The sequence below is a fragment of the Lolium rigidum genome, chromosome 7, assembly GCF_022539505.1.
Source record: "Lolium rigidum isolate FL_2022 chromosome 7, APGP_CSIRO_Lrig_0.1, whole genome shotgun sequence".
Lineage (NCBI taxonomy): Eukaryota > Viridiplantae > Streptophyta > Magnoliopsida > Poales > Poaceae > Lolium > Lolium rigidum.
The window spans coordinates 246,540,996-246,556,755 of NC_061514.1; the positions used below are offsets into that span (position 1 = coordinate 246,540,996).

Below are 15,760 nucleotides of genomic sequence, written 5' to 3' on the forward strand. Positions count from 1 at the left end.
CCCTGCTTATGTCAGCATATTTATTCTCAAGGTTTTGAGGGTTCAACTGACCCCATGCCCTACACATACCTGGTAGAATGATATTGATTATAGTTAAAGTATTATTTGCTACGAGTATTTGATTTTTTGGTCAGGCGGTGATTAGTAGGATGAGTCAATGAACTTCGTACATCCCTTGTTTAGATTAACCTTTAATATGTTCCAACATTGCAAAGGAGGACATGTGTATCCATTGTACATCTGATGTTTCTTCATTATTAATGTTGACAGTGAGAAACAATGTAGTAATCTGAATTGATGACATCTATTAGCTACATTTTATTGCAGATGTGCTTTTTGTATCATTTGGTTCCCTTCGATTTTATATAGTCCATACTATTTGCAGACACAAGTTTACTCAAATTCATATGCAGTTACCTCAAAATAAATGACGGGGTATCTTTCTCGCTATATAGTGAAGGTATCATCAAGTACTCAGTGAAATGGATAAGAAGAATGAAGTCAATGTCATAGAACCTGGACCAGATTCTTCTCGGTCCGTGGACCGATTTGGATTTATAAAGACTGAACAAAGTAACTCTCGGGAGGGAGTTCTGAAAAGCAGATCCACACATTGACGCGGAAGGTATGACCAGGGGTCTCTTGTTACTTGTTAGTCCTCATATGTTTGATTAGTTGAGTCAGTAAATCTTCTTTATAAGCTACCTTGTCTCTTTCTATGAATATGTTAGTTCGTTTCTATGTGGCGTGGCATTAAAAAAATAGATCTACAGGGGAGGCCAGGTCTAAAACGCTGGACTGGGTGTGCACTCTTATGCCACTAGCCAACCGAGTGACGTTTGATTCTATGTTTCTTGCGACATAGCCATATCTGTTTCTGTAGTTTATACATTTATATGCTTATTATGCATGGACCTTCTTAGCAAATTTTGTGAGAACGGTTGTCATATATTTGACTCCTTGTATGATAAAGTATACCTCGTACTTGCTATCTGGCTTATGTACTCTGGTACCATGTTGCTGCATGCATCAGGCTTATCTAAATTAGCTGTAAACTTTTCTTTTCTCTAAGCAATCTGACTCACGGGCAATTCTTTTTGATATTGTAGAGAGGAAAGGAAGATAAGAAAGTGGAGGAAGATGGTAGCGAATGGAAGCATTACTAGATGGGCCTAGCGCGCTCTGCCGCGCCAGCCTCCGATATTAGCATGTTGCCTACGCTCCGCTAGCATTTCTTTTCTAGGGATAACTTAATTTTTGTACGTTGTTGTTGGTTATATCATCAGTTTGTTTTTCATATCAACAATAGGTCAGCTTAACTGTTCCTGTTTAAAAAATATTGTTGTCTTCAAATGCTCATTCATTTAGGTAAGAATCTGTCAAAACAAATTAATGGACGAAGTACTAAAACTGAAAGCAAACAAACATCAAAAGTACTCTTAAGGATGTCACACACACAATTCTGATAAAGCTCGACCTCCCAAACGAAACACTGAGGCTCCAAAATTCCATACAGCAGGAAAAGCCACAAAACTTGACTTTAAGCATCTTTGCGGGAATAATTTAAGATATTTTTAGCAGAATAAAGAAAGGGTGTTAATGTCTCCAGCGGATTGTGCTCTTCTCGACTCGCCACATCATTTTTTCTTCACTCAAAGCAAATTAGCATGCAAAATATAAGAAAATAGGTGGAGGCACCCAACAATCAGCATTCCAGTACTTGCACAATTTCCCTAGGTAAACCACACGGATGAAAGAACAATGGGCCAAAAATTGATAACACGCAAACAAGAACTGCTAATTGCACATGCATACATTATAGCATCGTGAACCAGTTTTTACTGCAATCATAGCCTTCGCAAACCATATGTCACGTAGTGATGCAAATCGCAACCTGGTAAACTTATTGAGCCCCTAATCTAGATTATATCCAAATTCATTTTCCATAAACTTCTTCAATATTTTGAAAACATTAGAACAACTGAATCTCGTGAAGAATTACTGCTCCTGGACGTCTCATACAATAAAAAATTGCTTTGATTACATATCCACGAACATGGGAAAAATTCTTGTTCAGACTCGGAAACATACAAAGAACTAATTTGTTAAAATTAAGGAAGAAAAAAAAAGAAATTTTTGCCTTCAGGTTACTGCATTAGCTAGTAAGAATCTCGACGGTAACAAATAATAAGACCTCGCACGCTTTCTGTGTCGTTTTCTTTCTTTGAGTCTTTTTCCCTGTTATGTGTATACTGGACAGTGGACAGTAAAGTGAAATGGCAGAAGTAAGATCCAAAAAAATTGTTGTCAAGAGCATCATTGCGTAGTAGAGTGATCAGAATGAGCTTTGACAAATGAATAGCAAGATGGCACATCTCCATCGTAAACTACATATGCCCAGAAAACTAATGAGTCTACAGGACAGCAAACAAAAATGGTAATATTAAAAATAAAATTTATCATCATGGCATCCTGATCTTAATGCATTGCAACATGTCATGCAAAACAAACCATTGGAAATGTTGTTAAAAGAATGAAACTATATTTCTGGTGAAAAAAAAAGAAAATTTACGCATTAGAAATACTTAAGGACCAACAAAACAACACACCTTTGTAATTCTGGATTAATAGTAGTTAGAATGGCTTTTTCATATTGAGAAATTCTGTCTAGTGGCATTCGATCACAGAAGCCGTTGACAGCAGCATAAATCACAACAATTTGTTTTTCAATTGGAAGTGGTTCATATTGTGGTTGTTTGGGCACTTCTGTAAGCCTTGCACCTCTATTGAGTAATGCCTGAGTTGCAGCATCAAGGTCTGACCCAAATTGAGCGAAGGCGGCCACTTCGCGATATTGTGCCAATTCCAGTTTTGAACTACCGCAGACTTGTTTCATAGCTTTCAACCAGAAAAGTTTCAGCAAAGACAACTGTCAAAACGAAATATTAATCCTAGAGATCTCAATATCTCATATAGTCATGACATATGAGGAAACAATCCAGGAAACGTGAAGCATTTCTTGGATATAAAATTGCAATTGCGGGAGAGCATTAGAAGGAAACAGATCCAAGAAGAAAAGAAATTAATAGTTCATGCCGTTTTTTTCTTACCAAGGACAGGCTCCTCATGTCTGCCAGGCGCTGCACGCCATGCCGCTCCACATGCTGCCTTTAGGGGTGGATCGATCTTAATGTGCTTTACTTGAAGCATTGTAAGTATTTCGGCAGATATTTTCGAAATCAAATCCCACAATTGCACATAGTCTTCTCCCAAAGTAAGAGTGTAGGTAGCTCTTTAATGGGCATTGGTAAATCATTCGATCCATAGAAAAGTAAGAAGAGAGAACACAGAAGGAGTTGGTATTCGAGTAACTACTACCTGCAAATATCAAGCTGCTAATTTATATAGTACATGAATTCTATGGTATGACCTTTTCTACAAAGGTGTCATCACCAAAGATTTCCTACCAAGAGAAGAACACAGAGAGAACCTGTAAACTACTGCACTATTATTACCACTATTATTACCAGTACGTTTCCCAGGAGTTAAACTTAAAAAGATTACCAGGAATACAAAATCCACTATTATTGCATAACATGGAATCTTGTATAACAGAACATGAATTTTCTCACCATTCAGACTACAATCCTATTTGTGACTAATTCCAGCAAGTAAAATGGATATTCATGTAAATGCAAACATCAAAAATGGAAGACCATAGTATCTGATTTGATCTATGGAGAATTATACAAAATGTGTAAGAAAATAATGAGGGCACAAACCCAATAACATGAAACCTCCTTACGGAAGCATAGATGAAACATTAGCATATTTTTATTTCAGTGGGCATAGTTCCGATAGCAACCGAATTTTGACCAATCTAGTTTCTAGCTAGGTCAAAACACCAGGTAGTGCATACGTTCTTAGGATGTGATGAGTGGGTGAGTAGCAAAAAAATTGTCAACATAATAATCCAATGAGCGGCACCTGGAGTGCACCAATAGCCACCACTCAGCGACATGTAATCATGGTTTCGCAGCGTCGCCGGCTGCTAGACATCTAGTCTGCTTTGATGTAATGCATAGTACTCTGCTGAACTGCTGATGGGTGGAGGCCAGAGGGATATACATTACAGATTCTGAGATATAATATTGATATTCCAATAATTTATTTTCCAATTTACTAAAATATGGAGATTTGGATAATAAGTATGCAATAGTTCTGAAAATGCAACTATCTGAACCAAGTACAACTATGTTTGCACCACAGAAATAACTGACGCCCTTAGAGTCCATCAGAATTTATAGATGAACTTGAAAAAACATGGGACATAAGAAAATTCAACCAATTATCAGCCCAGCAAGGACTCTCCTTCATTGTCATCCATGGTAACAATAGGCAGCATCAAAATGAAAAGCAAGCAAATGACATCCTAAATACTTACCAAATGACAGAATATGTGATATAATTAAATATGAAACTCCTTAAATTAGTTGATATCATAACATTATGTGCCAAAAGCATACCTTTTCTTAGTACTCTAGTCTGCATCACACCCATAGTTGCTACAGCCTGACCACTGACATCTGCATGAGAAATTCAGAAGATAAACATATTTGGATCAGCTAACTAAACCGTTCTTATCCAAAATAAAAATATATTTGGATTAGCTTACATTCCGACAGAAGCGGCAAATCTCACTCTCTATGTCCTAGTAACATATATAATATGTTGGTTTTCTATAATTACCATACATATCTCTCTCTCCCACTCTCTGTCAAACACAAACATTTGATAGTACAACATAATCTCGATACAACACAACATGAACTCGACGAAAGCACAATCATCCATCCTAGAAGTATCCTTATTAGCAGCAGCTATCAATCAACAAGATCCTAAAAGAATCATAGCAGCAGCTAGCAATCTTTCTATCTCTCGATTTCTCTCACACTGTCTTAGTGAAAATAACCGAGCAACAATATCAGCAGATAGATAGCAAAGGAGCATTAGCGGATAGAAAAGCAGCAGGCAACAAAAATTTCAGAGCACGAGCTAAAATCTCTTTGCCTCCAAACCTTCTGTAACAGCAGCAAGCAAATTACTCTGACACCACATTGCAAGAAATTCTCTCTGTATTCCACACCGAGCTGCTCCATGGCCTACTCCATTCCCCCCTTGCTCAATCTCACCATGATGCGGCCGCACCCTGAGCTCTGGTCCTGCTGCTCCTTCATCTCTTCTCACCAGCCTACATGTATGAAATAGCATAACAAATTAATTTCTGGAGTTGCAAATACAATTCATAAAATCACACGTGAATGCCATACAAAATTCGCATTATTTCCTGCCGTTAAGGAAATAATGCCTACAAAATTTTGAGTAAGAAGAAAATAAATTCGTTGAGTAACAAATACTTTCTCCTGGATGCACCGCTCTAGGTAAAAAAGATAAGACATGACATTTTTGTTTGCCTACAAATTCTGTTCAGCAGAAAAGGCAAGTATGACAATAATAAGCCCCCTGTGATTTCGGTAGAAATCATGTAATAAATGGGAAGTGAAATTTGCCCGAACAAGGGCAATCACTCTATGATTTCTCTATAAAGTAGATAATGAACAGAAGCAAATTTTACGAATGAGGATGTGGTAAGCACACAATCAATCGTGAGAAGCAAAGGCATGAGAAGCACACAATCAATTGTGAGTAGCATCTTACCATGTGAGAAAAATCTTATCTCAACTGGATTTAACTCATTTGAATACATTACAGAATAGGCATACATTAATATTTTCAGCTATTTTACCGAACAAAACAAAGATAATGAGACTGCGTTTCCTATATGTTGAACAAAATGATAAGATGCTAACTATGCTACTGCTTGATCAACATCAGTTGTGAGAATCATTCAAAAATATAATTGCACTAAGTTTGGAACTAATTCCTGCATTTAAATTTAAGAGCATCATCATAAGGGCTTGGAAGAATGAAAGTTTAATGATTACAAAATTAACTACCTTGGCTAATCTAGAACATATACTGCCTCTCATCGGTAGCAACAAATAACACGTCTCTCAATCTCTCTTACTTCCTCTCAACAACATGTAGCACCAAGCAGAGTAGCAGCCGTATCTCATCAGTTCCTCTCTCCCTCTCAGAAATTAGCATCTAGCAAAAGAACCACGTCTCTCCACGCATCTCTTAGGCTGCAGCCTGCAGCGGCAAGAAGCTAGTGGTCAAGCAATGAAGCAACCACACCACCCTCTTCCCTCCCCTAGCCCGTCTCCCTCCCAACACCGCCAAGCGCTCGAATGGATCGGGTGTCCGAGTCACGCTCGTCGCCTCCCCTGAGTTACCGGCCACTTACGCTTGTACCACATCGGAACAACATGGACACCGCATGGCTTGCCGCTTTGTGCTGTGGCTGATTTGGTCGGCCGGTCTTTATTCTGACAGCGGTGTGCTCTCTCTCCGCCGAGTTTCAATCTTCCGATCGATTTGACAGAGAAACAAAGGGACGGCACTAAGAGCATCTCCACTCGTCCCCCCGAACAGGCCCCCGGCGAGCCTTTTTTACATCCGGACGGCGTAAATCGGCCCAGTCGCGCCCCGGTTTCTCGTTTTCGTCCGGATTTGGCCCTTCATCCATCCGGCGAGCCCACACCATCCCCGGCCCCTCGGGGCGCGCTCGGGGACTCCGGACGAAAGATTTGGGCGCGAAACGTCGTGTGGACCCGCGTAGTCGGCGACAGGAAAACCAAATCTTGTCGATTTTCCCTCCAATTTGCTTGCATATCCCCATTCCCTCCAATTTTCTTGCATATCCCCATTCTCTCCCGCCGAATTTGGCCATTCTCCTCGTCTTCCAGTTCCAGTTCCCGGCGGCGTCTTCTCGTCCACCACCACTCTCCTCCTCGTCCACCACAATGCCGCCGAGGGCGCCGGCGAGGAAGCCGCGGGCGAAGAAGACGAAGCCGCCGGGCATGTCGAACGCCGAGTGGGCGGCGGACGAGAGACGGCGCGACGTGGAAACAAGCGGCAGGGCGGAGAGGGTGAAAAGAGCCGCCGCGAAGAGGGCGGCGGCGGCGGCCCAGGACGAACAAGCGAGGATGATCAGCATGGCCATGAGCGGCGGCGGCGGCGGCATGTTCCCCGGCCAATGGCCGACGCAAGGTACAACCAGTTCCCCGTCGTCCTTCTCCCCTTCGTTGTACTCGCCGTCGCCGACTGCCGTGTTCCAAGAGGGCGCGTACGTCCAACCGTCCAGGCCCACGCCGTCGCCGCCCGAGCTTGACGTCGGCGGCGGCGGCCTGTTCGAGGGCACCTCGCCGGCCCTGCGACGAGGGCCGCTCCCGTTCGGTGCGACGGCGGCGCCGAACGAAGAGGAGATCCACGAGATGATCACCTCCGGCTCCATGGCCGCCGCTGCGAGCCCGGGGTTCTTCATGGCCGCCGCCGCTGCATGCCCGGGGTTCTTCACGCAAGAGGAGACGAGGGCGACGGCAGCTGTGGCGGCACGCAACGAGCATCGGGAGGATGTTGCCGACGGAAGCCAAGCCGTCGAAGAAGAAGACGAGGAAGAAGAAGAGCCAACTCAAGCCGCCGCCAACCTGTCGAAGGGGAAGAAGAAGAGGAAGAAGGACTCGCCGCCTGCCGAACCGCGTATCAAATGGACGCCGAAGGAAGAGGAGTGCCTCGCTGAAGCTTGGATGACCGTGTCCACGAACGGCATAATCGGGGCCAATCAGTCGTTCGACACATACTGGCTTCGAGTGAGGCAGGCGTACGAGGAACGCAAACTCGTCGATCCCTACTTCAACAAGACGAACATGAACGTGTACCGGGGAGACAAGGCAATGGCCACCCATTGGGGGATCATGCAGACGGCGTGCAGCAAATGGCACGGCATACATGAGGAGGTCGACAAACGGCCGATCAGCGGCCACGACTTGGAGCAGAAGGTATGCTCCGTCGACCCTGCATCACCGAGGTACATCGTCGTTAACTGACCCGTATCGCCGTGCTCTTTTTTACCCAGCTGCGCCGAGCTTTGGACATGTACACGGACGACACCGGCCTGCAGTTCAAGTTCCTCAACGTCTACGCCCGCCTCGAGAACTGCGAGAAGTGGAAGGAAACTCGCACGACCCTCTCGAAGAGCAAGACCGAGCAGTACAACCCCGACGCTCCGGCGGCTTGCGCGGCGGAAGGGCGCCCTGAACTCGGCCAGAAGAAGCTCAAAGAGCTCAAACGGACGGACAATCCCGCCGACAGGATGCAGGCGTCGATCGACAAGTGCTGGACCGACTTGAGGTCGCACGCCGACGGGAGGAACGACAAGTTCGACGGCAGGTGGCGGGAGATGCTCGCCAACCAAGGCGTCCGGATCGCCCTCGCTGAAGACGACGGCGGCGGCGAAGAAGAGGAACACAGACTTGGCGTTCCTGATGGGCGGCGGCGACATGGAAATGATGGACGAGGAGACGAGGAATTGGTACCAGGGCCACCGCAGCGACATCCTCCGAGCCACTCCGGCCAGTCCTTCGTCGTCTCCATCTACCTCGTCGACTGCGGCTGCTTCGACGTCCACTGCCGCTGCTTCCTCGTCGGCTGCCGCAGCCGCTTCGGCCACGGCGTATGAGGAAACTGGTCCGTCGGACACCGCCGTGCCGGCCGGGACTGCCGACGAGCCTGTCTCCGTGTAATTTCCCTCCGATCGCCGATCTGTGGCTGATCCTTTTGCTCCTTTTGCCGATCAACTGGCCGTACTTGTAGCGCGGGACGGCGCTTTGTTTGAATTTAAACTATGTCCGCCGAACTCCGGGTGGACGACTGGAAATACGGTACTCCCCACGACTTAATTTCGTCCAATCCGGCTGTTGTTTCGTCCGAATTTGGGCGTGGGGAGCGCCAACGAGTGGGGATGCTCTAAGGTACTCGTGAAGGAGGCGGCTGCGTACCTCGATGACCTGGAATCGAGCGGTAGCGAGTTCATTGGGACGGCAGAGGCACTGCAGTTCATCGGGACGGCAGAGGCACTGCTCTTCTAATGGGTCCCTCTTCCGCGGTGTCGCGGCCGTCATCCCTTTCAGCGACATCAATTCTTCACTCTCTTGGACGGTGTGACCCGCCTCCCTCTCCTCTGTGGCGGCGCAGCTCCGCTTTCTCCCGTCCGCAGAGGCCCTTCCTCATCCACATCGGTATCGGCAGGAGCGGCAGAGCAGTGATCGCGAGCTCCGATGAATCCCCTGCTCGCCCTCGGCGGAATCGGCGGCCACGGCGGAGGCGAGGTTCAGCGGTCTGGGCCTCCGGGGAGGCCGGGGGTGGCAACGGCGTTGGCTGTGAGGAAGATTGGGTGAGCAGGTGCGCTGCGAACGAGGGAGGTCGAAACGGGAACAAGGCACCGAGAAAAGGATGGGAAGTTGGAGACGGCATTGGGTAGTTGGTTGGTCTGGTACGTCAAGCGAACCGCCTAAGAGCAAGTACAATAGAATCCAGTCAGCTGACTATAAGACATTAAATAATATATTTTAGATGAGTTGGAGGAGAGAGAAGAGGAGAGAAAAGAGAGATGAGCTACTATGCAATAGCCAGCTCTTGCACGTGCTCCTAGGCACCTTATGAGAGTGAAATGTGGGCCATATATTAGTAAAGTACTATATTCTTATAGCCAACTATTGTACATGTTAGCTATATGATGACTACAAATGATATGACATCTTATTATAGCCAACAGTTGACTATACTATTGGAATTGCTCTAACGAAGCCATGAAGGAGCCTGGCGTCGTGACACATAGAGGGTCAGGTGTTAAAACTAGATTGGATGAAACGTGGAGCAACCACAAGCGAGCGGAACCCTAGAAGCTTAGTGCTCTTTAAGGATTGTAGGAGGAATCCTCATGTTGTCAAAAGAAGAATAAGGAAAGGAATTTCTGATTGTCTCAGGGCATGTACAACGGGAGCGCTATCAACAAGCGCTAGGCTAGATTTCCTGGCCGTTATGGCCAAATCCCATCCGACGTCGGGAATACTGGTTGCGTCGACGCAAAACCAGGAGCCGAGCACTTCGCCAGATTTTTTTCCTGCCGATCGAACTTGACTGGAGGCCGACGCTTATCTAGGGCGCTAGAAAAGGAGCTAACCTGACTTTCCTCAACCAACTTAAAACGTATCTGGTAGGGGCGCTTGATTTTACGCGTTGGAGAGAAAGATCGGTAGGGTAGCTTGCTTTATTTCGCTAGCGACCCAGATAAGCGGCCAGCGTTGGAAACTAAAGCGCTTAGCGATTATTCAATTTTCTGTGATTAATTTCTGTGCACTTAAGCGTCTAGATTAGCGTCTACCATTGTAGATGCCCTCAGAGGACTTGTTTGGCAGTTGATTTCAGGAAGCAGGGACCTCCTGCTAATGAATCCTGGTGTTTATGAGGTACTCATAATCATCCTTCTGGTTGAATCATTTGGCGATAATGTTGGCATTGCTGGTTCTTGTAGTGGTAACTGATAAGATTTTTTTTTTATTCTTCTTAAAATACTCCATCGGTTCATAACTAGATGTCATTTTAGAAGTCCACAACATGCATCTTTGAACCATTATTTTTTGTATGCATAGTATTTTTCATGACGAATCTAATAGTACTACTTTAACCTTACCAGTGTAAACTAATTATGTAAAAATGATCTATATCTCCTAGTACTCCCACTCCTCATATCATATACCACTTAGATGAATTGATCATACCTCTTTATCATTTTTAATATACTTCATTAGTAACTACTAGGTTAAAGTTTAACTGCAGGCTTTCTATCAAGTCATTTATTTACAACGAGCTGGTAGATCTGAAGGGGTACATCACAAAATTCCTTTGGTGTATCTTATACATTTTATCTCTTTCGATCTACATGTGCTGTTAGGAGAATAAGATAGCTAAATTCTGCAGGTTATTTATAAGGATTTTACTTACTGCTGATCATGTTTATTCAAGCTCATATTTAGCTGCACTCTGTGCAGGTGCCTCTATTTTACTTATTCCAGACTTGAGTGGGATTTTTTTATGTAACTATGTTTTCTTTGAACAGACTCTGGTCATATACGAGACATCAACATCAGAATTGGAAATTATTCGTGACATATAGCGTATATTTCCATCTCATGTTTTCTTCCAACAGAGACATGGCCCAGGTCAAAGATCTCTGTATAACGTTTTAAAAGCGTACTCTGCTTATGATAGGGACGTTGGATATGTGCAGGTTTGTGTTCACACCCCGCCAGCATATTACCTAGGGATGAACATATTCTCTGGATTAACATGCTGTTACTTTTGCGCGATCATGATGCAGGGAATGGGATTTATAGCAGGGTTGCTGCTTCTTTATATGAGTGAGGAGGATGCATTTTGGTTAATTGTAGCTTTGCTAAAAGGAGCTGTCCATGCATCAATGGAAGGCTTGTATCAGGTGAACAAACTTCTTTGATGATTTTCGTTGCCTGTGAGCAGCCAACTCATATGACTTTACTTCAGAGTCGTGAATGAGAGTTTTTTTTTCCTGATATGTCAACTCTAGCCTACCCCAACTTGTTTGGGACTGAAAAGCTTGGTTGTTGTTGTTGTTGTTGTTGTTGTTGTTGTTGTATGTTTATGTTATCTTATACTATAGTTTTTTCCTCTCATTTGGATATACTTAAATATTGAACCAAAATTACTTCCTTTTTCTCCTGGGCAGATGTCTCGCAACTTGTTCAGAATTTTTTTTTCTTTTGAGTAACTAGTCATATGCAAAATTATGGAACATTTTCTGGAAAGAATCTGTATATTCTGAGTACTATTTAACAAACGTTAATGTTTGTACTTCCTGAACAGCCTGGTTTGCTGCTCGTGCAACAATATTTGCTTCAATTTGAGAGATTAGTTAGAGAGCACATGCCAAAGTTGGGAGAACATTTTATTGAAGAAATGATAAATCCGCGCATGTATGCAAGTCAATGGTTTATCACGGTTTTCTCATATTCCTTTCCATTTCATATAACTCTTAGAGTTTGGGATGTCTTCCTTTACGAGGTAAGAATCTTTGCCCTTCATATTTGTTTCCTGTCTGGTGTTTATCCCAGCTTATGAGTTGTGAGATGTGCTTTACTGATTTTGCAAGCACGTTCGCTTCATATATGGTATGGTTACAAGTTTTACATTAACATTCTCCTTTAGAGCTTTTTTTAGAAGAAATTTTATACAGATGTATATAATCTCCCCTCGTTTCCCCTTGGACCTGTATAACCATTAGTTGTCCTAGTATCGCATATTCACGCACTAACTGTGGCGTCTGATGTAGATGTTAGGTAAATAGTATCAGTTGTGGAGTTATTTCGTGCTTCGGTTCCTTAGGATGACTGAATGCACCTTAAAATTTAATTTTCAGATGAACTGCAGTGTCAATGTAGGAGCAAGATAGAATCGTTTTGTGATCAGTTAGTTACCACCTCTAATAATTGTGAAGTTCCCTTGTAGAGAAGCGCTCTGGAGAACATGTAATGTAGTTTTATTTATGCGTTACAAAAAATTGAATGTAGCTAACACTTATCAATGAGGTCCTACTCAAATGTATTTGAGTATAAGACACAGGAGCTTTTGTTTCCATTTATTTCATACTCTTTTATATTTAAAATCAAAAGTTTGACACGAATGTTTGTAGTCCTTCCATAGGACTATATCTTTGTAAGGTTATAAATATTCCTATCTTCTAGATGCATTTATTAAAATACTACCTGATTGTTTCTGGTTTACTTGCTTTTGCTGATCATTGAGTCGTCCTAATTACAGGGTATTAAGGTTGTGTTCCAAGTTGGACTGTCTCTACTGAGATTCTGCCATGATGACCTGGTGAGCTTCTTGGTGCTTGTATATATTTTTTTGAAACGGAGGCAAAAGCTTTGCCTCATCCATTAATTAAGCAGAAGGTGCCCGATTTTTAGGAGAAAACCGGGCAAAAACCTACAATGACGGGGCCAAGCCCACACCCACCCACACAACGCCGCGAAGGCACACCGAGCCACCCTGGCTACCCACAAAAGCTACACAAACGCGAAGCTCGAGTTGGCCTATGCCAAACAGATGGCTCCCAAGAAAAGGCCGGTAGCTCCGATTCTGACGACGAGCCACGGAGAGGAGATGCACAAGACCTGCGCCGAAAAAGACCTTCACCGTCGGACCGCCCTCGAAGGTCATCGTACACCACCCAAAGGCAGCTTCGACTTCACAACAAGAGGAGGACAACCTGAAGACATTCGGACACGCCGGGACAGAGCCGACTAACACGGTCTTGCAGCAACCAAACCATGCTCAGCATCATTGTCGTTGCCGCCCAAGCCCACCATCGAGAGTCACCTTATCGCCCAAGCGACCCAAGGTCAAGCACCCTCGAAGATGACGAACATTCGGAGCCGCCGCTCCGACATACCGCTGCTCCGTCGCGCCCTGCGCATCCACCAAGACCACCACCTTCCGGGGCCGCCGCCCCGACGTACCACCGCTCGCTCTTGAGCTGCAACGCCGCACGAACCATTCACCCGCAACCCAAGCTGCACAGGGCAAGAGGCCGCAGACCACGGGCATCACACCATCTCATCCGGGGCCGCCGCCCCGACATAACGTCCGACCGTCCCCACCAGGACGCGTCCGACCGAGCCGACTACCCTACCGCCCACACGGCCAGGGTCGCCACCCAAGCCATGACAAGCCGCATCCCTGCACCATAGAGATGCTGCCGCACCGCCTTCCGGGGCCGCCGCCCCGGCTCACAGCCACCTACCCAAGGCCGCCGCCTCGGCATCCTCCAACGGAGACGGTAAGGCAACGCAGCCCGGCAAACACCGCCCTCGCCGAGTGAAGCTCATGCCCTCCAAAGACGACGCCTCCAAGAAGGGAAGCGACGAGACCGCCGCCGCCGCCCGCTCCGGCCGAGGCCAGAGCTTGGGTTTTCACCCGGAGGGCATGAATCCTCGAAGGCAGTGCTCCACGACAATGCCTCCAAGAAGGGGAACGGCGCCCTGAGGCGTCGCCATCGCCGGCAGCGACCAAATCGGGCAAAGCTTTCACCCAGAGCAGCACACCCTGCCACCGAGTCTTCCTTCACCGGCAGGGAAATCGGAGCACGCCATCTTGCGCGCCAGCACCGTCGACCACCTCGCCCACCATGACGCTGCCGCTGCCCGGGGTCTCCGCCCCGGCACACCACCACCACCCAGCAGCCTCTGCAAACCTGCAGCACCTCCACGGCCAGGGGCCCCGCACCGGCCTGCCGCAGCGCCATCGCGATGCCCAGACCGCCCGCGCCCCGAGCCGGCCCGCCCGGCCCAGATCCGGCCCGGCCGCACCCGACCGCCGCAGCCGCGCCCGACCGTCGCTGCCGCGCCTCGAGCACACCGCCGCGCCCGCCGCACCCCACCACGCCCGCAGCACGCCGCCGCGCCCGCAGAACGCCGCCACGCCCGCAGCACACCGCCACACCCGCCGCCCGAGCGAGCTCCTCCTCGCTGGAGGATGCGGGAGGGGAAGAAGCGCCCCGCCGCCACCTTCCTCAGGGCGCGCGCGGCTTTGCCGGGGCCCCTCCGGCGGCGGCGAGGCAAGAGAGGGAGGAGGTGGGGGTCTGGAGGCGGCGGCGCTAGGGTTCCCCCCTGGTCGGCAGAGGAGGGCGACGCGGGGGAAATCTTAGTTTTTGAATGTGTACTTTCTTGGTGCTTGTATTGCTTTCCCGTGAAAGAGATTTCAAAGAATTGCTAAAGTTACCTTGCTGTCAGGTCAAATTGCCTTTTGAGGAACTTTTGCATTCCTTGAGAAATTTTCCAGAGGAGGCAACTGATCCAGATAAACTATTGCCACTTGCCTTCTCATTTAAGGTGAGGAGGAACTGTTTCTTGAAGCATATGAGACACTCCTACTATTTACTATATTAGTACGCCTGTTGTTTTGTGAGTTACATGTTTTTCTCTTGTTTATCCTATTATGGCAATATTACTGTCTTGTGAGTTGGAGTATATGTTTTATCTTGTTTATCTTATTATGGCAATATTACTGGCTTGTGAGTTATATGTTTTCTCTTGTTTATTTTATTATGGTTTTAGTACTGTTTATCGACTTACTACCTTTTCTCTTGTTTGGTAGAAAAAAATGCCTCCTTTATATGACTATCTTTGTTTCTTAGAACTCCTTAGTATTTTACTATTCGGTGGTCAGTGGTTGGTGTATCACATATGGATATGTTACAAAGAGTAATACTCTTGTACATTTTGTGATGATCGGAAGACTGAGTACAAGATTGATACTGACAACCAGTATCTTACTTTCAGGTGTTGAGTCATCTTAAGCTCAAAAAAAAAAAAAAGGTGTTGAGTCATCTCGAGGAGCTTGAGAAAGAGTACCGGAAACGACTGGAGGGACCCAACGCAAGCTCAACGCGGTGATCCAAACGGACGCGTTGGACCGTTCGTTTTGGGCCGTTTGGGTGACCGCGCGGACACCCGGACAGCGGTCGGCGTTCGCGTGTCCGTTTGGATCGCACGCTGCACCCAACGCCGCGGACGCAGCGCAAATATAAAAAAAACATAAAAAAGTAAATTTAAACTAGACTTCATTAAACTTAGCCCTATTTTGGGCAATTTTTACACAAAAGAAAGCCGTATATGGGCTTTAAACTAAAAAAAAAGAGGAAACCCTAGGCCAGGGTTTGGGACGCGATGGCCGCCGGTGCGCCACCCTACTCCCAGTA

At 46.2% G+C, this 15,760-nt stretch overlaps 1 pseudogene; it reads left to right on the forward strand.

The window, feature by feature from the left end:
- Window positions 1-435: 435 nt before the first annotated feature.
- Window positions 436-15,455, forward strand: LOC124672600 (annotated as a pseudogene).
- Window positions 15,456-15,760: the final 305 nt, after the last annotated feature.